The sequence below is a fragment of the Lutra lutra genome, chromosome 13, assembly GCF_902655055.1.
Source record: "Lutra lutra chromosome 13, mLutLut1.2, whole genome shotgun sequence".
NCBI classification, from domain to species: Eukaryota; Metazoa; Chordata; class Mammalia; order Carnivora; family Mustelidae; genus Lutra; species Lutra lutra.
In genome coordinates, this window is record NC_062290.1 from 11,182,107 (window position 1) to 11,209,414 (window position 27,308).

The 27,308-nt window shown below is 45.4% G+C and overlaps 1 protein-coding gene across 2 annotated transcripts in view; it reads left to right on the forward strand.

Moving 5' to 3' along the window:
* TJP2 (tight junction protein 2) overlaps nt 1-27,308 on the forward strand; it is a 121,425-nt gene that overhangs the window by 7,409 nt on the left and 86,708 nt on the right. Inside the window, exon 2 of one of the 2 annotated variants that reach the window (XM_047698783.1) lies at nt 18,885-19,005. The exons of the other annotated variant lie outside the window; for it this stretch is intronic. The gene's annotated coding sequence lies outside the window, so the exon portion shown is untranslated. The remainder of the gene's footprint in view (nt 1-18,884; nt 19,006-27,308) is intronic. 2 annotated transcript variants of the gene reach the window in all.

A 27,308-nucleotide genomic window follows, 5' to 3' on the forward strand; every position in this document is an offset into this window, starting at 1 on the left:
TCCGAAGCTGAGCTGTGCTCCACTCTTCCTGCTGGTTTCATGCAGTCCAGACAAACATCCCCTCATTTTATTTTTATTTTTACATTTAATTTTGAAAGAATCTTCATTGTATCTGAGGATGTAGAGCATCTCTTGAGTTTTGGAAGAAAGCCAAACACTGCCCAGGGTGTTCTAGGTTATCATTTGGGAGAACCTGTCCTTAGTAGAGGAGAGGGTTCACTGTCAGTGGCTGTGAACTAGCTGCTTGGCTCTGCCTGGCACTTGCTGGTTGGCCAGGAGCTGAGTTAGCCCCCATCTATTCGGACTTGTCTGTCTGTCCCCGATCCCACTCAGCCAGTTGTACACCTTTGCATTCCAGCCCAGCCCCTGTGGCCTCTCCTCCTTTCGCAGACAGGACTGGTCAGGAACATTTCACAACACTTCTCCTGTGCAGAGACAGTGTCTTGGCATCCCCAGGACCACCCCCAGTTTCAGTGGTGGGTAAGAGGACTCAGAGGACTTAGCACAGAGTGATCGCTGTGATGATTATAGTCAGGGATCCAACGGGAAATCAGCAAAGGGAGAAGGCGCCCAGAGCCAAGTCTGGGACTTGCTCCGTTGGTGTTCTCTGCAGAGGAGGTACCAGAAGTTCAGGTTCCCCAAAGAAAAGCTGGTGTCTGGGGCGCCTGGGTGGCTCAGTGGGTTGAGCTGCTGCCTTCGGCTCAGGTCATGATCTCAGGGTCCTGGGATCGAGTCCCACATCGGGCTCTCTGCTCAGCAGGGAGCCTGCTTCCCTCTCTCTCTCTCTCTCTCTGCCTGCCTCTCTGTCTCCTTGTGAGCTCTCTGTCAAATAAATAAATAAAATCTTTAAAAAAAAAAAAGAAAAAAAAAAAAAGAAAAGCTGGTGTCAGGATGAATTACACTGTTTGTGCAAACAATTTAGGGAGAGTGAGGCACTCTCATTGGCCCTGGGAATGGTGGGAACCTTCACCAAGTCCAGGTTTCCAGACTCCAGCCAAGGGCCAACCTTCTAAGCATCCTTTCAAAGGGTGTTGAGTATTTGTGCACTGATGGGATGAGGGTGGAAGGGGAGGGTGGTGGCAGAAGCCCCTGTGCTTGGGGAAGGGTCTGCCCATGTGGCTTGAGTACAGTCCAGCGCTGCAGAAGCTTCTCTCTGTCTGACCAAAGTGAGAGGGGGCAGAAGTGAACTTGCGGTTTGCACACAGCTCTTGGTTTAAGAATGATTTCTACGATTCCTTTACCAAAGGGACAAAGAAGGGCAGTGGTGCATATTAGAAAAGAGTTCAAAGCCCTGTTCATGCATTCATTTCATTATTACTTTAAAAAAAAAACAAACATCTCGCAGCTCCTGGGTGGCTCAGTCGGTTAAGCATCCAGACTCCATTTCGGCTGGGGTTGTAGTCTCACGGTCCTGAGATCTAGCTCTGCTTGGGGCTCCACACTCAGCGGGGAGTCTGCTTGGGATTCTTTCTCTCCCTCTGTCCCTCCCAGCCCGACTCTCTCTCTGATAAATAGAATCTTTAAAAAAAGTAATCTCTACTTCCAGTGTGGGGCTTGAACTCATGACTTTGAGATCAAGAGTCACTCCCCCCATGCACTCAGGTATCCTTTTTTTTTTTTTTAAAGATTTTATTTATTTGACAGAGAGATACACAGCGAGAGAAGAAACACAAGCAAGAGGAGTGGGAGAGGGAGAAGCAGGCTTTCCCACTGAGCAGGGAGCCTGATGTCGGCTCGATCCCAGGACCCTGGGATCATGACCTGAGCCGAAGGCAGAGGCTTTAACCCACTGAGCCACCCAGGTGCCCCTCACTGGTATATTTTTAACACACACTCTTTTTTTTTTTTTTTTTTTTTAAGATTTTATTTATTTATTTGACAGAGAGAAATCACAAGTAGGCAGAGAGGCAGGCAGAGAGAGAGGAGGAAGCAGGCTCCCCGCTGAGCAGAAAGCCCGATGCGGGGCTTGAACCCAGGACCTGGGATCATGACCTGAGCCGAAGGCAGCGGCTCAACCCACTGAGCCACCCAGGCGCCCCTTAACACACACTCTTAATGCCTGTACTCTACCAGGCAGTATACCAGGTCCTAGAGACATAGCAGTGAGTACAGCACAGTCTCTGCCCTCATGAGACCCACCTTCTAGAGGGAGACAAGTAAGTGGCAATTACATTTCATTATGATGGCGACATACCAAAGGCCCAAGGCACCTACCCAGGCTTAGTGGGTGTAAGAAGGCATGAATTTTACAATCAGGCCAACCTGGGTAGGAATCACACCTCTACTACTTATTGCCAGTGTGGCCATGGGCAAACTGCTTAGTCATGTGGTGCCTGACTGTCTTCATCTGAAAACAGGGAGACGTTATAACCACTTCTTAAGCTGGTTGTGAAAATCGAACAAGGTAAAGGCATGTAGAACTCTTATCTCAGTGCCTGGATCAGTGGACATGTTCGCTACATGATGGTTTAGTGGCGTCTAGGCAGGGGGGAGGCTCTGTGTACACTCTGCACCTGCCTCCCTCCGGCCCTGGATTCAGAGGTGCTCGCTCTGCTTACTGGCCTGGGAACACTCTTCGCTGTTGTGCTTTTCTGGCCCTTGGGGTTACTTTCCTGTCTGCCCGAGATGCTTCAGATCTTTTTGTCAGCCTAAGTAGATACCTGCATTTTATTAAGACCTAACCCGAGTACCTTACCTGTGAAGGTTTTTCCAAGCCAGGATGCTCAGACAGAATTGTCCCCTCTCTCTGTCGCCCCAAAGTCACTCATGTCCCTATTACAGCATACAGTTGTCCCTCCCTCCATTAGACTGGGTGATTCTTGAGGGCAGGGAGCCCTGGGTATTGTCTGTATGTCCATCGTCAATCAGTGTTGGACAGGGAGTGGCTCAGTGGTTGTCCAGGGAGTGAATGAGTGAGTGAGTGTTGGGTTCGACTAGAAAACTCAGTAGGAAATGGACAGCGTCAACAAGATAGGCCTCTGCCCTCAGAGCAGAGCTTACAGTCTGGAGGGGGAGGCGAATGGTAAACAAGTAAATATAAATATGTAATTAGAGACCGAGGAGGACACGGGACAGCAGTCTGGCCCAGCTGCAGGCACACGGGTGACTGGAATAGGGAGACAGACGCGGTCCGAATGCTGATGCCCTGAGCAGTGTCCCTCGCCCTGGCTGATGCTGGAGGCTGGACGGACTGGTCAGGCAGAGGGCCACACCAGGAGAGCCAGGAGTCCTCCAGATGGGAATAGATAGGCAGATCAAAGGCTAGTGGCGCCACAGCTGCCAAAGGGTAGGACCTAGAGGAGAGGAGATCTCAGTGGACACTTGGGGAGTCAAAGTGGTCCATGCCAGAGCACTGAGAATGGGTTCAGGGACCCAGGGCTGATTGGGGGGTGGCACTCATGGAGCCAAAAGACCTGTCTGAGCTGGGTCTAAGAACTTAGTCCATTCAGGCTTGCGTAGCAGGAGGCCATCGACTGGGGCACTTACACAGACATTTATTTTTCACGGTTCCGGAGGCTGGGAGTGTGTGAGAAGGGTCCCAGCAGGGTGGGGTTCTTGGTGCCGGCCCTCTTCCTGGCTTGCAGAAGGCCACCTTCTCACTGTGTACTCCCATGGTTTTTCTGGGGTGAGTGAGCATGGACAGAGACCATGATCTCACTCCTCCTCTTCCTAGGATGACATTATCCTGCCTTCATGACCTCGTCTAAACCGAGTTTACCTCCCAAACACCCCACCTCCACGCACCATCACCCAGGGGATTAGGGCGTCAATTTCACAATTTTAGAGGGATATAGTCCACTGAACCTGGACCAGTAAGTATTTGCTGAATAAAGAATAGTAGCACTTCCTCTGGTCCAGGTCCTAAGAGCTTTGCGTGTGTTCATAAAATTTCATTCTCCCCCAATCCTTACAAATGGGTGCTATTATCATCCCCTTGAGGGGGGATCCCCTTGAGGCTCAGAGAATTTAAGAGACTTGCCGAGGCCACTCAGCTAATTAAGTGCGAAGCTGGGATTCAAACACATGCAGTCTGGTTCTCGAGGGCAGGGTCTTAAGCATTATGCCTTGTTGCCACCCCTTTTTTTTCTTTTTTGAAAGATTTTATGTATTTATTTGAAAGAGACAGACACAGCGAGAGAGGAAACACAGCGGGGGTGAGGGGGAGTGGGAGAGGGGAGAAGCAGGCTTCCCGCTGAGCAGGGAGCCCCAACTTGCGGCTTGATCCCATGACCCTGGGATCATGACCCGAGCCAAAGGCAGACGCTTAACGACTGAGCCACCCAGGGGCCCCACCTTGCTCCCTCTTAATAAGGAAGTAAAACCCAATATTACTGGGTATCTGTCATACGCTGGTTCCTGAGCAAGAAGTACTAGAGATACAAAAATGAATAGGACATAGTACCTACCTTCTGGGCCATTACAGAACACTCAGGGAGACAGACCTGTAAAAACATAATTTTTTGAAGCCAGTTAAAAATGTGTTGAGCCCGGGGCTGCCTGGGTGGCTCAGTGGGTTAAGCCTCTGCCTTCGGCTCAGGTCCTGATCTCAGGGTTCTGGGATCGGGTCCCACATCGGGCTCTCTGCTAGGCGGGGAGCCTGCCTCCTCCTCTCTTTCTCTACTTGTGATCTCTCTCTCTGTCAAATAAATAAAATCTTAAAAAAAAAATGTGTTGAGCCCAACAAGAAACTGTCTCTTACTTTTCCCATGGTACATAGAACCACTGGTGGAGAGAAGTGTTTTCCTATTTCAAATGTTTCCAATGCCTGAAGGCTCACACAAAAATCTATTGTTTAGGGAATAGTGGGCTGATTCATCAAATTAAAATCTGCTTTTTATTGTTAGTAGCGTGCACAGTGTAATGAGAATAATTACATGATGGCAACAGGTACTCTAAGCTTTGTAATACCATCACGATACAATTTGGGAAAAAGCAGAACCAGTTATATAAAAGAAACGTTTTTAAACAAAAATTTTGGATAGTTTCAAAATATTTTATAGGAAGGTTTGCTTTTTAAATTTTTTTATTTTATTTTTAAAAAGATTTTATTTATTTATTTGACAGAAAGAGAGAGTGAGAGAGGGATCACAAGCAGGGTGAGTGGGAGAGGGAGAAGCAGATTTCCCGCCATGTGGGGCTCAATCCCAGGGCCCTGGGATCACAACCTGAGCCGAAGGCAGAGGCTTTAACCCACTGAGCCACCCAGGCGCCCCTAAAGGAAGGTTTTATTTATTTATTTTTTTGAAAAGATTTTACTTATTTGTTTGACAGAGAGAGATCACAAGTAGGCAGAGAGGCAGGCAGAGAGAGGGGGAAACAGGCTCCCCGCTGAGCAGAGAGCCTGATGCGGGGCTCGATCCCAGGACCCTGAGATCATGACCTGAGCTGAAGGCAGCGGCTTAACCCACTGAGCCACCCAGGTGCCCCATAGGAAGGTTTTAAATGAGAAGCCGATCCTGAGTGAGTAAGTGGTCTCTGGCTGGTACAGCAGACCCTTGCACTGACTGCCCACAGGGGCAGAGTGCTGTCTCCGGGCCTCGGTCTTTCTCCATTGGGCACGTGTGATGCAGTTTTGAGCTCCCAATTTTTTTTTTTTTTTTTTTTTTTTGAGCTCCCATTTTAAGGGATTCAGCTTCTGCTACCAGAGGCCGGCTCATTCTCACAGTATCAGACATTGGTACATTTTGAACATGGAAGCTTTTTTTCCTAGATGGTTTGTTATGAAGCCTGGGCGGGAGCAAATAGCAGGCTGGACATGTCCAGACCACCAGGTACTTCTGGACTTTTGTCTTCTAACATCACAGGGCAAAACCTGAGCAGAGTTTTACAGTTTTTTCACTTTAGGCAGTGTTATGAGTTGAATCGTATCCCTTACCGCCCCCCCCAATTTCACATGTTGGAGTCCTAATGCCTCGTCCTTAAGAATGTGACCTTTTTTGGAGATAGGGTCTTTACAGAGGTAATCAAGTTAAAATGAGGTCGTTAGGGTGGGCCCTAACCCAATATGACTGGTGTCCTTATAAGAAGAGGACACTTGGATGCAGACGTGCACAGTGTAAAGTCACAGGGAGAAGATAGCCATCCACAAGCCAAGGACAGAAGCCTCCGTCGTGGTCCTAGAACGAACCAACCTGTCCACACCTTGGTCTCAGCCTCCAGAACCATGAGCTGAATAAATTGTAAGATTTCTGTTGGTTAAGCTCCCTAGTCTGTGAACTTTGTCACAGCAGCCCTTGCGCTCTCACTCGGGCAGCCTCAGAAATTCTGCCTGTAACCAGGTGAACCGTTCAAACAGCAGCTGTCATAGCACACTCCACCTTCTCCCCCTCATATCCTGGCACAGCGAGCCTGGGGGTCACATTATCGGGTCGTTCTGCCTTCAGCTCCGCTGTGTCCTCTGGGTTCACCAGGACTGTAGCTTCAGGGCTAGACGAGGCTCTCCATGGGGCCCCGCTCTGAGGCTGTGTCCAGCTCAGCCACAGCCATGGTCACTGAGTAGGGATCCTCCTGGAACCAGACCTGTATCTGACAGCCAGGTGGACCGCTCCTGCCGAGCGCTGGGGCCAGTCCCCATCAATGTGGAAGTCAGCCCTTCTCAAATGCCAGGACTCCTCCTTTCCTATAATTAATCTCCTTCCATGGCCCAGAGGACCCACCCTATCCTCTGCACATGCTTAAACACATAACGTAAACTCTGTGTTTCCAGTTTTGATAGATTGAAGCAGAAAGTATTTGTGAGGGCAGAAGGAGGGATAACTTAGCCCTGTCTGGGGGCAGGCGGGGTGGGGAGAGGAAAAGAAAATATGGTGTGTACTGTGGGATGTGTGTTACATGTACTAAATGCTTTACACATGATGACTGATTTCATTTTTCAAACAACCCTATGAGGTCAGTGCTATTATTAACCCCATTCGCAGATGAAAAAAACTGAGGCAAAGGGAGATTCAGTGATTTGACCAAGATCACAGAGCTAGTTAGACGGGAAGCTGGACTTCAGTCCTGGGCAGTGTGGCACCCCAGTTCATGCTGAGGGTGGAGGGCTGTGTCAGCAGGGGATGGTGGGATTGTGTGAACTTCACTTCCCAGCTGCGGGCAGCTGGCCGCTGTATCTCTTCCGAGCTTTTCCAGTCAAGTTCCATAGACTCTGTCCCTTTCCTGAAGTTGCAGAGCAGATATCCTACCCCAACTAATGGCAAGCCCTTCTTGACTCAAGCCAGCTCCTGTCAGCGTTCTAAATTCTGTGCCTCCTCGCTCATCTGTGCCCGAGCAAGAGAACCTCTAGAATCCTACAACTCTAGGTTCAGAGTAGAAACGTAACACGAACACGGTTTCTTCCAAAAGCAACGGGGAACAGACTTCCTGCACATGAGGAGTGGAAAGTTTTTTATTTCTTAGGAATGAGGAATCCACGAATTACTACGTATGCACATTTTTGGGGAGGAGTAGTTAATTAAGTGATTCTAATGTTGGCTATTACTTATTCCATAGCAGAGGTTAAAAATCTGGGGACTGTTATAAGGTAGAGCCTTTGTAGTTGGTGGGTACCACCTGAGTGGGCCACCAAGACCCTGTGTTCTCTTTTTCAGGGTTTCTATCACTCACTCCAGCCCCTGGGTTCCTGTTCCTTTCAGCCTGACTTTTTTTCAGTCTCTGATTTTTCCCTACATCATTCGGTCTTGGGCTTTTCTGGTTCTTTAACTGTGTGTTGAAGGAAGTTGTGGCTGCATGGGAGGGTCAGAAGTTTTTAAGTGCACCTGTGCTTGAACTGTAGAGAAGTGAGGATTAGGAAGGTTTCTTTCTTTCTTTCTTTCTTTCTTTCTTTCTTTCTTTCTTTCTTTCTTTTTTTTTTTTAAAGATTTTTATTTATCCATTTGACAGACAGAGATCACAAGTAGGCAGAGAGGCAGGCAGAGAGAGAGGAGGAAGCAGGCTCCCCGCTGAGCAGAGATTCCCGATGCGGGGTTGGATCCCAGGACCCTGGGATCATGACCGGAGCTGAAGGCAGAGGCTTTAGCCCACTGAGCTACCCAGGTGCCCCTAGGAAGGTTTCTTGAAGAGGTCTTGGGAGTGGAAAAAGGACAGATGGCGGAGGAGGAAGGAAGGATGAGATGAGAGGTGCTGAATGCATATACCTCACCCTCAGGCATTACTGAAACCATCGCTGTGTTTTGGTCTTACTCCAGTTTTACAGATGATGAAATGGGTTCAGAAGGGTCATGTAACTTGTTGGGGATCACTAGATGTTGAACAGCAGAGGTGGGACTCAGATCCAGTCTTGCCACGTACGCACAGCTCTCTTTGCCCTTGTCGTGGGGCTGGTGTGAGTGGGCACCAGGGGACCAGGTGAGCACGGTGTCCGGGTCACACACCAGGCAAACCAGGAGGAGGATGCAGGAAACAGGAAAGGGCAGGAGGCAGCCGTGGCTGCGGGCTGGCCAGGGGGCGATTGCAGACGTGTACTGGGTTGGGTGGAAGGAGAGGATTAGAACAACAGATTTGGTGGCATCCAGTTGAAGGTAATGGTTTAAATAAACCCCAGAGTGAGTGCATTCTGGCGACTGTGAAGAGAGCAGGCCGGTTTGGGCAGAGGCCGGCGAATCTAAGAGAGCCACAGCTAGTGTTCGCGAACTCTGGTGATGCTGCTATATCATGGAGCCTGCTTTTCTTACAGTGTTCTGATAGATCACCTGAGTAGCAAATATGTAAAATATATATGATGATATTAAGGGGGCAGAAAATATATGCATGAAGTCATATGGTTTATTTGCAGTAAAGCTTTAAAAAAGAAATCGTGGTTTCCCTCACTCTTCTACTTTTAGTTAGGGCTTTTTCTGGTTCCCAAAAGCAGACCACACCCTGTAAAACAGCCCGTTAGGGACATTAGTTCATTTCCACTTTTCTACTTCTAAAGCACAGGAACGGTTAAAATACCCAGGGAAGAAGGATGTCCACTGTTTTCCTCCGGTAGAAATAAAGTAGAAATAATCAGATCAAGGGAATACACCCGTCTGATCTGTGAATTTTTATGTTCAACTTTAATCATTCAGGCTAAAGTGCCCTTGAGTATCCTAACTTAAAAGCTTTTTTGGATCGTGTAGACTTAAAGTCGTTTTTTAAATAGATAAGTGATTTTTAATCAGATGGTTGTAGTTGTAAAGAATTTCTAGAATTCTAAGGGAATTAACTAAATAAATACATATTTCTGAAGAGTTTCTGGAGTTACAGAGAAAATGCCATATAAGTCCATATTTGGATGGGGGTATTTTGGCTAGATTTTTGTTTTCTGTGTTATTGTCCTTAAGTACTCTTATGAAGGCGTTCGCACAAAGATGGCAATTATTTTTTAAAGATTTTATTTATTTATTTGACAGAGAGAGAGTAAGCACAAGCAGGAGAAGCGGCAGGCAGAGGGAAAGGGAGAAGAAGGCTCCATGAGGGGCTAGGAACCAGGACTCTGGAACCATGACCTGAGCTGAAGGCTGATGCTTAATGACCGAGCCACCCAGGCACGCCAGAAAGGGAAGTTTAGACTTTGTTCTCTCTAATGGGGCACCCCAACATGACAATTTTTTAAAAGGGCTAAATAAATAAATTATAAAACAAGACAACTCATTTATGGAAGAAAAGCAGATTCTTTCTAATCATTTGCTAAGGCAGAATTCTCTTCCTCATGAAAGACCCAATTTTGGTGTTGTATGAGGTCATCCTAGATAAGAATCACTTCATAAGATGTATGTGAAGTGCATAAAAAATTCCTACAGAAAACGAAACTTTAAAACATGCCATTTATAAAGTATCATGTCACTTTCATCCACGTAAAGCAGCTGCCAGTGGGTAGCGAGTTTAACTTGATTTTTTTTTTAATATTTATTTATTTATTTGACAGACAGAAATCACAAGGAGGCAGAGAGGCAGGCAGAGAGAGAGGAGGAAGCAGGCTCCCCGCTGAGCAGAGATCCCGATGCGGGGCTCGATCCCAGGACCCTGAGATCATGACCCAAGCCGAAGGCAGAGGCTTTAACCCACTGAGCCACCCAGGCACCCCTTAACTTGATTTTTTTGTGTTGTTGCTAGCTCAGGCTTCGTTTCTTATTGGAGAGGGCTGTATAGTAATTTTTATCACGCGTCATTAGAAATACAATTTGTTAGAACAAAGACTGTTGTGTGTAAGTATAATTACATCTTCCTGTATGATTAAATGAGGGCTGTATTGTAGCTTTTTTTAGTGGTGGCAGCTGTAGCAAAACCAAGTTCAGCCTATAAAAGAATTCCTGTGACTAACTGGTACTAATTGTTTACAGAACAACCAGTGGGAGTAATATTCATGAATACTATGGAAATGAAATATTCCCAGACCAAGTGGTTTATCCCTTGTTTTCACCACTCTGTTGTGGTCGGATTTCATTAATTGTATAATCAGGCAAGTGAAGCGGAGTTCTTAGTTTATTGTTGGTATTGAAACATAACCCTGCATTTGTCTGGTCAGGCCTCTCATCCTCTAAATGGGAAACTGAGGCTTAAGGAGGGATTGAAGGGTTATTTAAGTCACTGACCCACCCTATTCACTTTTTTTTTTTTAAAGATTTTATTTATTTATTTGACAGACAGAAATTACAAGTAGGCAGAGAGAGAGGAGGAAGCAGGCTCCCCATCGAGCAGAGAGCCTGATGTGGGGCTCCATCCCAGGACCCTGAGACCATGACCTGAGCCAAAGGCAGAGGCTTCACCCACTGACCCACCCAGGCACCCCACCTATTCACTTTTTAAAACACAACCTACGACAGTAATTTATAACTGGCATATCTTTTTAACTTTTAAAAAATTTTTATTATTTATTTATTTATTTATTTTTTAGATTTTATTTAAACTCAAGTTAATTAATATATAGTGTATTATAAGTTTCAGGGGTAGAATGTAAATGATTCATCAGTTGCATGTAACACCCAGTGCTCATTACATCAAGTGCCCTTTTACTGCATATCACCGGTTACCCCATCCCCTGGCCCACCTCCCCTCCAGTAACCCTCAGTTTTATAACTGGCATATCTTAGTGTAATTTATAATATATTAGTTCTCAAAGTAAATATTATGACTGTTTCAAAGTCACTCAAGCTAAATTTTTAATGGATGAGAGAAAATAGGAAATAGATGGTTTAATTTTTTTCTTCCAAATCCCGAGGACTTTTGGTGTGTACCCCCACTTTGGAGACTGCTGATTTAGGTCATTCAGGTTAAAAAAAAAAAAAGACAAAGAAACTTTCTATTGAGGAAAGAGAATCTATAGAGGAAGGGTTCAAGGTTTGGGAGGGTGGGGAAGAGTTTGGGACACTTAGTGCGGATATGTAGGTTAATCAGGATTAACCCATAATGCCTCCCTCCTGTTTTACTTCCCTTTTATGTCCGAGTCTTTTTAGACAAGAAATAGCACAAGTCCTCTAGAATATTCAGTGGAAAAAAATAAGGCTTGAAGAAATTGGTCAGGAATAGATAGATAAGTCAGAACTTCTTCAGAGGGACAGAAATGCAACTAAAATGAAATTTCAGAGAAGTCAATTTATTGTGTAAGTGGGATCTCCTGGGATGACCGTGACCTTCGGCATAGCTGGATTTAGAAGCTCAAATGAAATCATCACATTGCTGTTGGTACACTTCTTCCTAACAGTTGGTGACAAGCCCTCGCACGTGGCAGGGAACACGCGTGTCCACAGTCCTGGCGTCCTATCTCCCCTGGTTTGTAGCTCCGATGGGAAGGGGGCATTTTGCTGAATGTCATATTTTCACCCCAGGGAAGACCGGCCCATGTGTACCACTCCTTAGCTGGGCTACTGTGATGGATAGCCCGCTGTTAGCCCACGGAAAGAGGGCAAGAAAGTTCTTCCAAGCTAAGAGGAGACATTCACAACACTGAGGAGGGGCCCAAGTCCGACCCTCTCCAGACAGTATGTTTTTAACACTGTGGGAGCTCGCCTATGTAGGGTTCTAGAGGTATTTAAAAAGATATTAAAAAAACAACAACAACAAAAAACAGGGGTGCCTGGGTGGCTCAGTGGGTTAAGCCTCTGCCTTCGGCTCAGGTCATGATCCCAGAGTCTTGGGATTGGGCCCCGCATCGGGCTCTCTGCTCGGCGGGGAGCCTGCTTCTGTCCCCCCTACCTTGTGATCTCTGTCTGTCAAATAAATAAACAAAATCTTTAAAAACAACAACAACCACCAAACAGAATTATTTCTTAATTAATTAATTAATTAATTAATTAATTAATCTTGCTATCGACTCAAGCAAGGAGTTTATAGCACTTAGAAATGCCTTGCTAGAAAATAGACAACTGGTACTCCTTACTTGTCAAAGCACAGCTTTTTGGGTAGAGGTATTTGTGGAAGGAGCAGATCAGTTTCTGATTTTAGTCCATCCAGAGGCAGGCAGGCTCTTTGGACCAATTATTTCCAGACCTTGAGATAAATCACCTCCTGTGCCATTAGTACTTGAAGGATTAGCAGCGTCACAGATTTATGTGCGGATTAATTGGGGAGTGTACGTTAGATTGCTGTGTTTGGAACCACAGTTGTCCTGCCAGTCATTTTCATTAGTGCTTCATTCAAAATTCTGTAGTCTTATATAATACTGACGTTGCAGGGAAATCCGAATGAGCCTTTCCTTTTTTTTATTTATTTGTGGCTTGGCCTCAGCCTCGCCACCACCCTTACCCCACCCTGCAGAGTTTAATAGCTCAAGCTCGGGGTACACAGAGCATCTAAAAACGCAGGGGCTTGGGGCGGTGCAAAGATTGCTTTGTGTGCTTCCGCTGATGAGTGCCCGAAATGTACATGACCTTGTACTGAGAGAGACAAGATGAGGTACAAGAAATACACGGCTCTTTTGGAAGCCGCGGTTGGGATCACCCCACTGAACAAGAGGGAGCTTCTTCCTGAGAGCAGAAGACATGCGAACCTTTGGCAGTGCCCTGGGTAAGCAGAGGAGGGCAGAAGATGCTGCGTGTGTGCTGGGGTGGGGGTGGGGGTCTCGGCAGAGGGAAGGGTCATCCTTGTCCTAAGGGTAGTAGATGGTGAGTACTTCACTGAGAACTTGTTTCTTCCTGGCACGTAGGGCCTTGCCAGACTGAATGAAAATACTTAATAATAAAATTCATGGTAATAATAACTAAGAAAAACCCTAGTCTAGGGGCGTCTGGGTGGCTCAGTGGGTTAAGCCTCTGCCTTTGGCTCAGGTCATGATCTCAGGGTCCTGGGATCAAGCCCCGCACCGGGCTCTCTGCTCAGCAGGGAGACTGCTTCCCCCTCTCTCTCTGCCTGCCTTTCTGCCTACTTGTGATCTCTCTCTGTCAAATAAATAAATAAAATCTTTAAAAAAAGAAAGAAAGAAAAACCCTAGTCTAGTAGCCAAGAAGATGAGGTAATCGGTGTTTTTAGACTCAGATATTTTAATTTTCTGATTTTGACTTGTTTTTTTAGCATAGTCCATACACATAGCAGTTCTTTTTTTTTTTTTAAGATTTTATTTATTTATTTGACAGAGAGAGAGAGATCACAAGTAGGCAGAGAGGCAGGCAGAGAGAGAGGAGGAAGCAGGCTCCCCGCTGAGCAGAGAGCCCGACGCGGGGCTCCATCCCAGGACCCTGAGATCATGACCTGAGCCGAAGGCAGCGGCTTAACCCACTGAGCCACCCAGGCGCCCCCACATAGCAGTTCTTAAAGATGAAGTAAATGTGCCTTATTTTTTCCTACAATGCAAGTGTTTTTCTGACTAAAGTGTACATGTGGAATGTTTTAGGTAAATACTTTTTACTTTACATCTCTTTCTAATGCCCCACTGGTTTACCATGGTGAAGAAGGGTTTAGATTTTTTTTTTTCTGAATCGTTAGAGGCCTCAATCCCTGCTTTCTTGTCTAAAGTCCCTTCTTTTGCATCTTTTACACATTGAAGAGAAGTTTAATTTAAGGTATCTATATGGCAGATAGTATTTTTAGGGACTGAATTGAATTTTTATTTTTAAAATGTTTTTAAAGGTTTATTTATTTGAGAGAGAGCATGTGTGAGCGTTGGGGGTAGGGGTGGGAGCAGAGGGAGAGAGAGAATCTCAAGCAGACTTCCTACGGAGCAGGATCCGGACATGGGGCTAGATCCCATGACCCTGAGATCATGACCTGAGCCAAAAGGAAGAGTTGGATGCTTGACCTACTGAGCCACCCAGGTGCCCCTGAATTGAATTTTTAAACTGAATGAACCACACATTGGCACTCACTCAGGGATCAACTTGAGGCATCTGTGTAGCTAATATATTTCTTTTTAAGATTATTTATTTACTTGTCAGAAAGAGAGAGAGAGCAGCATAAGTGCGGGTGGGGAGCAGCAGGCAGAGGGAGAAGCAGGCTCCCCGCTGAGCAAGGAGCCCCATGTGGGACTCGATCCCAGGACCCTGGGATCATGTCCTGAGCCGAAGGGAGATGCTGAACCAACTGAGCTACCCAGGCATCCCACATATTTCTCTTTAAAAAGTAGAAGGTCACTAGCTTATTTTATTTAAAGATTTATTTATTTATTTTAGAGAGGGAGAGAGAGCGTGTGCATGAACTAGAGGGACAGAAGGAGAAGGAGAGAATCCCAAGTAGGCTCCGTGCCTAGCTTGGAGCTTGACTTGGGGCTCCGTCTCACAACACTGAGATCCTGACCTGAGCTGTAATCAACATTCGGATGCTTAACTGACTGAGCCACCCAACTGCCCCCAGTCACTAGCTTATTTTTAACATTTAAACAATATACATCCATTAGACAAAATTTAGAAAGTACAAGAAATTAAGGGGGAAAATCATCCGTAATCCCATCTTTCTAAGAGAGTTAGTATAATAATTTAGAACAGAAGTTTTCAACAGAGGGAGAGGGTGGGATTTGCCCCCCCAGGGGACATGGGGCAACGTCTGGGCAGGATTTTGGCTGCTACAACCTGGGGAGTTGCTACTGCTTTCTAGCAGGTGGAAGTCAGGGATGCTGTCCAACATCCTAAAGAGGGTAGGACAGTCCCCCTCCCCTGCAACAAAGCCCAAAATGTCAATAGTGGTGCTGTTCAGACATTTGATAGCAGCAGGTTTTCTTCCTATCTCTAAAAGGTAGTTTTTATTATTAGCAATACATGAGCTATGTCTTGAAGAAATTTTAGGGATCCTTTAGAACGGAATCCTGAGGCTTCATCCTTGTCACTAAGGAAAGAAAGTATATATAGGCACCAAGAGGGCGAGGGGTATATAGTAACCCGGGGAGAGTCCATGTGGGCTAATGTTAGCGAGGGCCATGGGAGACATGTCGTAATGGCCAAATTGTGATTCTTTAGTTTTAATTTTTTAAACATGTTTAAAAATTTTAATTCAATTAATTAACATTTAACGTATTACTGGTTTCAGAGGTACAGGTCTGGGATTCTTCAATGTTATATAATACCTATTGCTCATTACATCACATCAAATTGTGATTCTTTTTTTTTTTTTTAAGATTATTTATTTATTTATTTGACAGAGGGAGAGAGATCACAAGTAGGTGGTGAGGCAGGCAGAGCCCGGTGCGGGGCTCCATCCCAAGATCCTGCGATCATGACCTGAGCCGAAGGCAGAGGCTTTAACCCACTGAGCCACCCAGGCACCCCCAAATTGTGATTTTTTTAAGTTGCTCCTGGAGATGGGGCATACTGCAGCCTGGACTTCTGTCCCAGAATGACAGAAGTTTAGAGCTGGCAGGACCTTTTGTCGGGGACAGCTGACAGGTTTCCTGTGGCATGGCGAAGCCAGTCGGTGTGTGGGCTGCTGGGAGTGTCAAGGTAGGGAGGACACCCAGGTCCAGTCTGGGCTTAGCAGAAAAGAAATACTGTGAGTGATGAGGGACATACTAATATAGAAAATGGGAGATTGTAACATGAGGTCTGTGTCTTCATCACTCCCTGATTCTGATTTGGTCTTTGATTTTTACAAGTGTGAAACCGAGACTCATTTGAGTCACCACAATCGAGGGCTTGGCCCTCGGACAGCAACTGAATGTTCTTGGTTTCTGGCTCAGGATCAGTCCTTAAAGGATTCTCCCGAAACAGACCCACACGATTCAGATGTGTAAATGGAGTGCCACATTATTCATTTCTTTTTGGAGATAAGCTTTTCCAGCCATTGGAATGAGTAAGCACCCTAAGTAAAACCATCTCTGTTTCTCCTCGTTTCCCCAAGTCAAGCCAAACAGAAGTCAAACTATTCACTCCAAAGGGATTCTTACTAAAGGAAACTGAATGTTGTCTCTCTCCCGCATTCTCTCTCTCTCTTTTTTAAGAGAGCATTCCCTGAGGCCTGATGAAATACCAGTATGTCACAGGACAACGAGATCTTTTTTGTATCTGTAATACTTTGAGTTCTTTAAATACACATGGACTAAGCATTGTTTTGCTGGTTCTCATTCTTTGGTTTACTGACTCCCTTTTCACCTAACACAGTCTTCCTTTGGACATGGGAATATCTTTCACTAAGCTTTTAGTAAAATCTCCTTTCTGGGTAACCTAGCAGGGGTTATCTCCTACTAATCAGTTCCAAATCTTTCAGGGTCACTTTTTTGTCTTATTTCTCACATTTTATTTTTTATTTTTTAAAAAGATTTTATTTATTTATTTCACAGACAGAGATCACAAGTAGGTAGAAAGGCAGGCAGAGAGGAGGAAGCAGGCTCCCTGCTCAGCACAGAGCCTGATGCGGGGCTCGATCCCAGGACCCTGGGATCATGACTCGAGCCGAAGGCAGAGGCTTTAACCCACTGAGCCACCCAGGCGCCCCCTATTTCTCACATTTTAATGTACATACGAATCACTGTTAAGATGTAGGTTATAGGGGCAACGTGCTGCAACGTGTAATACTGTGTAGTATTCAAGAGCAGCTGCTTTTGCATTTTAAAACATAATTGGAAGTCAGGTCATGATTCACTTTTCAAAACCTCAAGGAATTCATTGGCCGCCAACGCCCTCCTCCTTGGAGTACTTTGTCTTGCCGTCTGCAGACAGCGCTGTGCTTGGGCTTCTCCTCTGTAAACCCTAGTCACGTGACAGGCCCCAACCACCAGCTACCCACCCGTGGGCTGCATGTTGTAAGATCATGGTGGCACAGTTTGAACGGCTTCTGCAGGTGCATGTTTACCCCAATGCCTGGCACCTGTGGGATGCTCAGCAAAGATTTGCCCGTGCTTAACTTGGTGTCAGTAGAGCCACAGATAAAGAAAAAAAAATGTTCAAAAAAATTGACATTCAAACACAAAAATACTGACCCACCTATGGATTTTGCTTTTAAAATTTTGTCCAGTTTCTCATGTTACCTGACATTAATTTCACATATCTGTCAATACTCTTGAAAACTAAGAATATAATTTAATTCTTTCTCAAGCTATTTCTAAGTTTAAAAATAGCCCTGGTCAATATTGGTGTATTTTAGAAATGGTTGATGGTCATTGGTGGTTCCAACACATGTCAAAAACCTTGGGAATCTTATCAAAGAAAGTTAAAAGCAAGATGTTTTAAACATGCAGAAAACGGATTTAATTAAAAAACAATCTATTCAATACAAGAAACAAGCACTTTTTGGAGCTGATACCTGTAGAAGAATTTCATATTAAAGCCAAAAGCGTAACCAAGCCCATCTTGATTTGCTGGCCATTTGTTTATCTTTGGAAGTAATAACAGAAACCATGCATGGGCCGGGCTCTAATCCTGTTGCTCGCTTTGTGGGATGTCCAGATGGGCTTGCTTTAGCCACTGCCTACATTTCCTGCTGATCCTTGTAGGAGAAGGGAAATGTGTCCCTTGCCTGTATAAATAAAATCGACACTATCCTTTATTGCTATTTCATTGTGTGGGGAGTGTTTTGCATAGATACCACAATCTCACTTTGTCTGCAAACAGAAGAGTATGTGCAGAACTGGTGAGAAGCCACATTCTTCCTCCCACTGGACACGACTGCCCTGTGTGAAGCTGCGGGGGCCCAGGCCTCGCCCAGGAGTGAGCTTGCCTCCTTGTGCGCTTTAAGAGGCATATGCAGGATTAATAAAAATGTGCAGAAGGGATGTTCGTTGGATTTCCTCGAAATTAGGGGTAAAACAAACAAACAAACAAACAAACAAAAAACTGCCACCTTTCAAAGTGTGGGCAATCCGCAAACGTAAAAGTAGAGACGAGCCAATATTATAAATGCTGTGAAAAATGAATTCCCTTTTAGTTTCAAATGCTTTCTCTATTGTATACTTTTTTAAGAAAATAATTTATTTATTTGACACAGAGAGAGAGAGAGACAGCGAGAGAGGGAACGCAAGCAGGGAGAGCGGGAGAGGGAGAAGCAGGCTTCCCGCTGAGCAAGGAGCCCGATGTGGGACTCGATCCCATGATGACCTAGCTGAAGGCAGATGTCCAACTGACTGAGCCACCCAGGCGCCCCTATTGTTTACTTTTTAAAAAAGATTTATCCACTTATTTGAGAGAGTGAGCCAGTGAGCAGGTGCCCCTGCACGAGGTGGGGAGGGGCAGAGGGAGAGTCGGGAGAGACTCTCAGCAGACTCCAAATGGAGTGCAAAGCCCGACGTGGGGCTCCATCCCAGGACCCTGAGATCACGACCTGAGCCAAAATCAAGAGTCGGAGGCTTAACCGACTGAGCCACCCAGGCGCCCCAAAGTTTCTTTCTTGAAGTAATGAGAATGCTCCCAAATGGATCGAAGTGACAGTTGCACCAATACTGTGACTGTAACTGTATTCGAAGCCATGTTGTAAGTGGCTGAATGGCGGTGTGGGAAGTTCAGTGCCTTTCCTCGGATCTTACTGCGCGGGGAGGGACCATGCTGGGTTTGTAACCACGCTGTCTTTTTCAGGGTGCGGAGTACGGCATTATTGTCATCTCCCTGTGAGTGGGATTGGCGCCCCAGCGGTGCCTCCTGGTACAAGTTCTGTACGAAGCCCAGACGAGGGCCGGCGGACAGCGTGCTTCACCAGGTGCCTGCTTTTTTGGTTGCTGGCTTTCCTCCGTCTAAAGTTTGATGTAAATTATTTCACATCCTAGAAGTAGTCAAGGCCACCATTTTCAATGTTGCTCAGAGAGAAATTGGTCAATAGCAGAGGAAGTTGAATTGTAATGTCGTATTTACCGAGGAGCAGAAACATCATACCTGCATTTATGGTCTGAATTGATAGGAACAATCTTGCCACGGTTGGGTGAGAACTAAATGAGCTCCTTCCTGGCTAGAGCATATAAATCCAACTCTCGTGGTTCAGAATAAATGCCTGGCAAGTTATTTTGGTGTCTGGGGTTATAGGTCTTTCTGGTAAGTCATGTTTTTTCCGTTACCTTTGAGGTAGCAGAATTATGTAACGACGGTAGGCACTTTGGTGAAAATATTAAAGACATGGGTTGCACTGGCTTCTAAGGATTAATTATGTACAAGCTTTTAGTAAAAGAATGAAGAGCGAGTATTATCTATTTACTGACTCAATTTTAAGTAGGAATTAAATGAGATTTACAAGGCATTACATTTTATTTTGACAGATGCTGGGATGTATTTTTTCTTAGTTACACTTTAACCCCTGATTATAGGCCAGTCCGTGGTCCACAGAATGGGGTTGGAGTTTTTTTCATGTGCTTGTTTCATAATTCCTGTGTGTTTAAGCTTAAAACCCCTGCCTGGATGGCTCCTAGTTATGTGTCAGAGCTTAGTTTAACTGAGTGTGAATGGCACACGCCAGGGTAGCAGATAGCAAATCCCAGTGTGCTTGCATGTGCCTTAATGTTTCTGAGTGCAGATCCATTATCTGTGAAAGATGAGCGTCAATATGACGATAAAGGAGCTAACGTACAGCAGGAGCGAGGGACACACCAAGGTCTTTCTCGGAGTCTACATGTCCAAATGGGGACAACTTGCGTGGGGAAGCCCTTAGTTTTCACTGAACTGACAGGGCTTGGGGTGGGTTTTGTTTGCTGAGATGTTCACTGCGGAGCTCTTAAAGTTTCCAAACGTATGAAAACAGATTCTTTTTATTTTTTTTTTAAGATTTTATTATTTATTTGACAGACAGAGGTCACAAGTAGGCAGAGAGGCAGGCAGAGAGAGAGGAAGGGAAGCAGGCTCGCTGCGGAGCAGAGAGCCCAACGTGGGGCTTGATCCCAGGACCCTGGCAGAGGCTTTAACCCACTGAGCCACCCAGGCGCCCCAAGAAAACAGATTCTTACCAAGACTCCAGCAGTTTTCCTGAAACTAGACTTCTAGGTCATATCTATTGATTTAGTCAAATGAGTTGGAGGAGCAGGGTGGGGCGTGGCAAAGGGGGATGGTGCTGGCACTGACTGTAGGAGGGAAGGTTCTCTGTGACTCATGCAAGCCCCTTCTAATAAACGCTTCCCTGGTTCTAATTCCCTGTACTAGTGACCACAGGTCCTTTGATGTCATTTTGTTTGCCCAAGTCAGAGTCTTGCTCCAAAGCTCTTTCCTGTGTAAAAACTGAAGCTTGGCTTTCTGAGATGACTTAGCCTCAGGTGAGCTTGGGTGGCAAGGATTTTTCCAAGAGCATCTCCCATTACCTTAGTTTCAGATCCAGCAAACATCTCTTTTCCTTCCCTCACTCACTTCCTTCCTTCTTTCCTTCCTTCCTTCCTTAGAGAAGGGGAGGGAGAGCATGCGGGCTGGGGTGGGCCAGAGGGAGAGAGGGAATCTTAAGCTCTCTCTCCCTTAAGGCTCCATGCCCAGTGCGGAGCCTGGCATGGGGTTCAGTTGCACAACTCTGAGATCATGACCTGAGCCAAAACCAAGAGCTGGACACTTAACCAACTGAGCTATGCAGATGTCCTGAGTATGCATATCTTTTTTTTTTTTTTAAAGATTTTATTTATTTATTTGAGAGAGAGACAGTGAGAGAGAGCATGAGCGAGGAGAAGGTCAGAGGGAGAAGCAGACTCCCCATGGAGCTGGGAGCCCGATGTGGGACTCGATCCCGGGACTCCGGGATCATGACCTGAGCCGAAGGCAGTCGTCCAACCAACTGAGCCACCCAGGCGTCCCCTGAGTATGCATTTCTGACAAGTTCCCAGCCAAGCCATACTTGGTTTCTCTGCCTGATCTAGTTCTACCTTCCAGTTCCTGAAGTATTTTGCTTCTTGTTCTAAGTCTTGGGAGAGTATCTCTCCTTGTCACATTTGTTATGCTGAGCTAAAGCCATCAGAAGAGACGAATTAAAGTTTAACATACTATAAAGACTCTTTCAAAGCGTGTGACAGAGTTAATTATTTTAGTTAATTAGATGTAAGATCTGAAGTTGAATTTTTGAATATCAGTAATTATATTTCAAATATCAGTATCAAATATTAAGAATAATTATGATCACATAATTATATATATTATTAAAATCGATAATTTTTAAAATATCAATATAATTATGATTAAGTTGGGGGTGATTCTGTCCAGGGTGTTTTGTCTAATCTAAATCAAAATTTGGCTGCACTGAAAGCTGCTATCACCAACCACTCTGTTGATAAAACCATGACAAAGTACCAAAAACTAGGGCTCAAGGATGACACCCCTTCCAAGCAGAAGTTAGTTGCAAATTCTTTTTCTCAGTCTTAACAGGCTAATAGGAAGGAATCATAAAATGAGCTGCGTCTAGGTTTCCCCACACGACTACAGCACTGGGGGCCAAAATCAGGAAGGACGCACTGCCTGCGTCTTGCCGGCATGTCGCCGATTACAAGTAAGACAGAACTCCTAGCTGGGGAAGAGCCCTTACCCAAGTAAATTTCCTCAGGCCATGCAGTGACTAGCCCATAGGGTACTTGACACCGTTACTGGACCCCTAAGTGGCTGGAAGAGGTAGAGGAGAAAGTGTTATACAGAAGGGCAGGTGGTGGTGAGGAGAAGGGATAATAAGTACAGAGAATCCTTCTAAGAAATCTGGCTGTGAAAAGTAAGAGATAGATAGGGCTCTGGGCTGGAAAGCGCCCAGTCATCTTCGAATCCCCAGGTTCTGGATTCCTTTAAACATGCAGGAGTATGATTAAATTTCGGCTTCAGGATTACTCATCTGTGTGCTGTACTTAACAATGTCCAGACATCTCACATTTCCAGAGATAGGCCAGATGGCCACCACTTTGTCTTGTTGATTTCACGAGTAAACCACGTGCTCTAATTTTTGTTTGGAAAACATGTCAGACTATAGCTAAAGCATTCAAAAGTAAGAATAAACCCTCCTTATTTTTATTTTTCTTTCACTGAAGTGGTATACCAATTTCCCATGATGAAAATTTGCTCCAGTTGCTAAAATAACAAAGTCTTTATAGATAAGTATTTGGAGCAGGGCTCTTCCCTTTTAAATACTGCGGAAAATATGGAATTATTGTCTGGATACCGACAAAACTCTTTGTCTGAATCTTTATTGATAAACAGTTAAGGTGCTTCAATCCCTGAATACTGAAATAATTCCAAGTGATTATACTTACAGTGCAAGTTTAAGGGTTAACACATTGTTTGCAAATGTTTCGGCTGTTTGAGAAGGACATTAAGAATAGGATAGCTGGGGGGCGCCTGGGTGGCTCAGTGGGTTAAGCCGCTGCCTTCGGCTCAGGTCATGATCTCGGAGTCCTGGGATCGAGCCCCGCATCGGGCTCTCTGCTCAGTGCAGAGCCTGCTTCCTCCTCTCTCTCTGCCTGCCTCTCTGCCTACTTGTGATCTCTGTCTGTCAAGTAGATAAATAAAATCTTTAAAAAAAAAAAAAAAAGAATAGGATAGCTGGGCACCTGGATGGCTCAGTGGGTTGAGCATCTGCCTGCAGCTCAGGTCATGATCTCAGGGTCCTGGGATCCAGCCCTACATCACCCTGCTCCCAGCCTGCTTCTCCCTCTCCCTCTCCTTGCCACTCCCCCTGCTTGTGCTCTCTCTCTCTCTGTCAAATAAATAAATAAAATCTTTAAAAAAAATAGCTATACTCAGTTAAATTCCATATGTATAAGTATTTCACATTTTAACAACAAAAACAGCACATCATTTTGAAAAAGACCCTTTCTTTCATGAATTTTAAATGTTTCATATACTCTAATAACTTCCCACAGTTGAGCAGGTAAGATAGAAAATGGAAGAATATCTTACCCAGAAACTCAAGAACCAGAAACTCCCAGGCTAGCAGCTTGGCACCCTGGTCTCCAGGCCCCTGGGTTCCCAGGGAACCTTGCAGAAACATGGTAGAAACAAACGCTAGAAGCCAGTAAAGCACCGGGTGACAGAGCACAGCTGTGCCTTCAGACAGGCCTGCGTTTCAGCAAGCCCCTGTTCTGCTACTTTTTAGGTTGAACCTATGACCACTAGTTAGCTGTTTCTGACCTACCCACAGGGCAGGAGGGATGTGGGCAGCTTACCTAAACTCTCTGAGCCTCCGTTTCTTTATCTGTAGAATGGTGTTCTGTGTTGTATCGTGTCCCCTATAACATTCATATGTCGAAGTCCTGCCCCTCATTACCTCAGAATGTGACCTTATCTGGAGACAGGGTCGTCATGTTAAAGTGAGGTCCTCAGGGTGGGCCCTAATCCAGTACAAGGGTATCTTTTTATAAAAGAGGGGCCATTTGGACACAAAGACAGACACACACAGAGGCAAGACAGGCGTCTCCAAGTCAAGGAGAGATGCCCAGAACAGAGCGTTCCCTCACAACCCTCAGAAGGAAACTAGTCTGCTTCCAGCCCGATTTCAGCCTTCCAGCCTCCAGGACCGAGACAGTAAATTCCCATTGTTGAAGCCAGCTGCTTTGAGGGCCTTCGTTCTGCAGCTCTAGGAAACCAATATGCTTTGGGAATATAATTAGATCTGCACCTCATAGGGTGGCTATGAGAATTTAGTGAGACAATGCAGATAAAACATTCATCACCGTACCAACTACATTGTAGTGAGCACTCAAAGAAACGTAAAGCTTTTATCATCACTACTACAGCTTGAGGCCTCACTTGCTATCAGAATTACAGTGGGATTCTCACCACACATCATAGGCTCAGCACCTCCAAGCCCTGTGCTATAGAGTCTCTGTTCCCCAAGTTCCTTTCCCCACGTTGCCCACGTGGCCAACAACTTTTCATCCTCACATTACCTCTCAAGTATCACCTTCCCCAGGTGACTCCCCCCTCCCCGCTACAACGTAGTCATTGCCTCAGACCTTCTGCTCCCATCCACACATGGGTGGATACAAGCCTCTTCACATAGCAGTCAAGTTACTGATTCCAAATTAGACTCCCAGGTCCCCCAGGGGTGATATATTCCTCTAAATTTCCCTCAGGTGGTGCTGGGGTGCTGGGTGAGATGCGCATTAAATGTTTGAGGAAACAATCCCTTCACCACAGGTAAGGACATGGACTGCATATACCATCTATGAACAAGCTCATGCTCTAAACCAGCTCTTTCTAGATTGACGGTTCTTGAAAGTGTGGCCTGGAAACCAAGTATGGGCTGGCTGGGAACTTGTTAGAAATGCATACACCCGGGCCTCACCCCACACTGACTGAAGCAGAAACTCCGGGGGCGACCCAGGAATCTGCTTTAACAAGCCCCCCCCAGGAGTTTCTGATACCCTACAGTGGGAGCACTACTGCTGTGGGTCTGTGCGGTTCAATCGGGGGAGGTTTGCTGCTGGTGGGTGCTCCCTACATAAGCTTTTTAAAAAAGATTCTATTTATTTATTTATTTGCCAGAGAGAGAGAGTACGCGTGCAGAGCAGGGGTAGTAGCAGGCAAAGCAGGCAGAGGGAGAAGCAGGCTCCCTGCTGAGCAAGGAGCCCGGTGAGGGACTGGATCCCAGGACCCTGGGGTCATGACCTGAGAGGAAGGCAGACACTTCATACACTGAGCCACCCAGGTGTTGCCCTAAGTATGCTTATAGACTAGGGAGCTTCTGGGGAGACAGGGGTAGAGGGGCTCCCAGGTGTGCAGAAGTAAAAGTTGTAAGTTTTCCCCTTCAGCTGGCTTTGCTAAGCCCGTGTTATGGGATGAGTCCATGATAACTCTGAGGGGCCAGACCCAAATGTAAGGAGTGTCACCGATAGCATGGTCAGTTTAGGGCCGATGTAACTGCCAATCTAGAGAGAACATGAACCAGGATTTATTATAGAGTATTCATATTTTGCTAAATGGGAAATCTTTCTTTTTTCAAGATTTTATTTATTTATTTGTCAGAGAGAGAGAGAGAGCACACAAGCACAAGCAGGGGGAACAGCAGGCAGAGGGAGAAGCAGGCTGCTCCGCTGAGCAGGGAGCCTGATGTGGAGCTAGATCCCAGGACCCTGGGATCATGACCTGAGCTGAACGCAGATTCTTAACCATCTGAGCCACCCAGGGGACTGGGAAATCTTTTTAACAATATTAATGATAAGTTATAAAATATTTTGTATTATTCCTATACTTTGTATCTAAATAAATATAATTATAAATTAGATATTAAATTTACTAGTGTTTTATTAAATACTATTACTATGTAAAATTTATTTTGTCCTTCCATCTCCCCCTTTTTAAAAAGATCTTATTTATTTGAGAGAGAAAGAGCACAAGCAGGAGGAGGGGCAGAGTGAGAGGGACAAGCAGACTCCCCACTGAGTGGGGAGCCTGATACAGGGCTCTATCCCAGGACCCTGAGATCAGGACCTGAGCAGAAGTCAGATGCTTAACTGACTAAGCCATCCAGATACCCCCTTCCAATCCCTTTCTAAATAACACTGTCATTTGTTTAAATCTTTGTATCTATATTTTAACACACAAATGGTCCATTCACTTTGCTTAACCCATCTTACAGGTTACTAACTTACTATCTGCATCCTACATGTCTAATAAACTCTGTGAGGGTTTTTTTTTTTTAATTTTTTTTTTTAAAGATTTTATTTATTTATTTGTCAGAGAGAGAGAGAGAGAGAGCGAGCACAGGCAAACAGAGTGGCAGGCAGAGGCAGAGGGAGAAGCAGGCTCCCCACAGAACCAGGGGCCTGATGTGGGACTCGATCCCAGGACGCTGGGATCATGACCTGAGCCGAAGGCAACGGCTTAACCAACTGAGCCACCCAGGCGTCCCTCTGTGAGGGTTTTATAAGCAACATACTTCCTCATCATCTATGTGAAATGAATCTTAGGAGTTTCATCCATCTGTCCTCTATACCTCTGTACCAGTTTTTGTCCTCTATACCAGTTTTTTTTTTTTTTAAGATTTTATTTATTTATTTGAGAGAGAGAGAGAGCATAAGCAGGGAGGAGAGGGAGAAGCAGGCTCCCTTCCGAGCAGGGAGACTGATGCGGGGCTGGATCCCAGGACTGTGAGATCATAACCTGAGCCCAAGGTAGCCGTTCAACCAACTAAGCCATCCAGGTGCTACTCTATACCAGGTTTTTTTTTTTTTTTTTTAATTTGACAGAGAGAGATCACAAGTAGGCAGAGAGTCAGGCAGAGAAAGAGAGGGAGAAGCAGGCTTCCCGCTGAGCAGAGAGCCTGATGCAGGGCTCGATCCCAGGACCCTGGGATCATGACCTGAGCCGAAGGCAGCGGTTAAACCCACTGAGCCACTCAGGTGCCCTTATACCAGTTTTTTTTAAAAAGAACTTTAAACAGGAGTATTTATTCAGCAAATTATAGTATATTCATACAAATGGAATATTATTCAGTTAGAAACACGATGACATAGATCTGTATTGCCATGAAAAGAGTCAAGCAATATTCGTATGTAGAAATAAAGGTAGCAGAAGTGCATGCCTAGTACGGCCCCAGGTGTGCAAAGTGGTGTATGATCCCAACATGCCTGTCTGGAGAGAGGAACCTAGAAGGACGCTTGTCTCATTTCTGATCGTTTGCTCTGGATGGTGACAATGTAGTTCTGTTTTGCTAATTTTTCTTCTTCTTTTTGAGAGAGAGAAAGAGAGTATGTGAGCGTGCACACGTGTGCACAAGCCAGGAGAGGGAGAGAGAGAATCTTAAGCACTCTCCACACTCTGGCAGAGCTCCAGCTCATGACCCTGAGATCATGACCTGCGCCCAAGTCAGGAGCCTGATGCTTAACTGACTGAGCCACCCAGGCGCCTCGTGTTTTGCTAATGTTTTATGATCTCCTCTATGGTTTGGGTAAATAAACAAGTAATCATGTATATAAAAATAATTGAAATACAAATGATATGTGTATCTGCAAATGCATATATATGTAAATAACTACAACAAAGAGAATGATGGGACCAGATCCTTTCTTTTGTAAACCAAAGACAGCATTTTGCAAATGGAGAGAATTATTTTCTGACCTTTTAAAG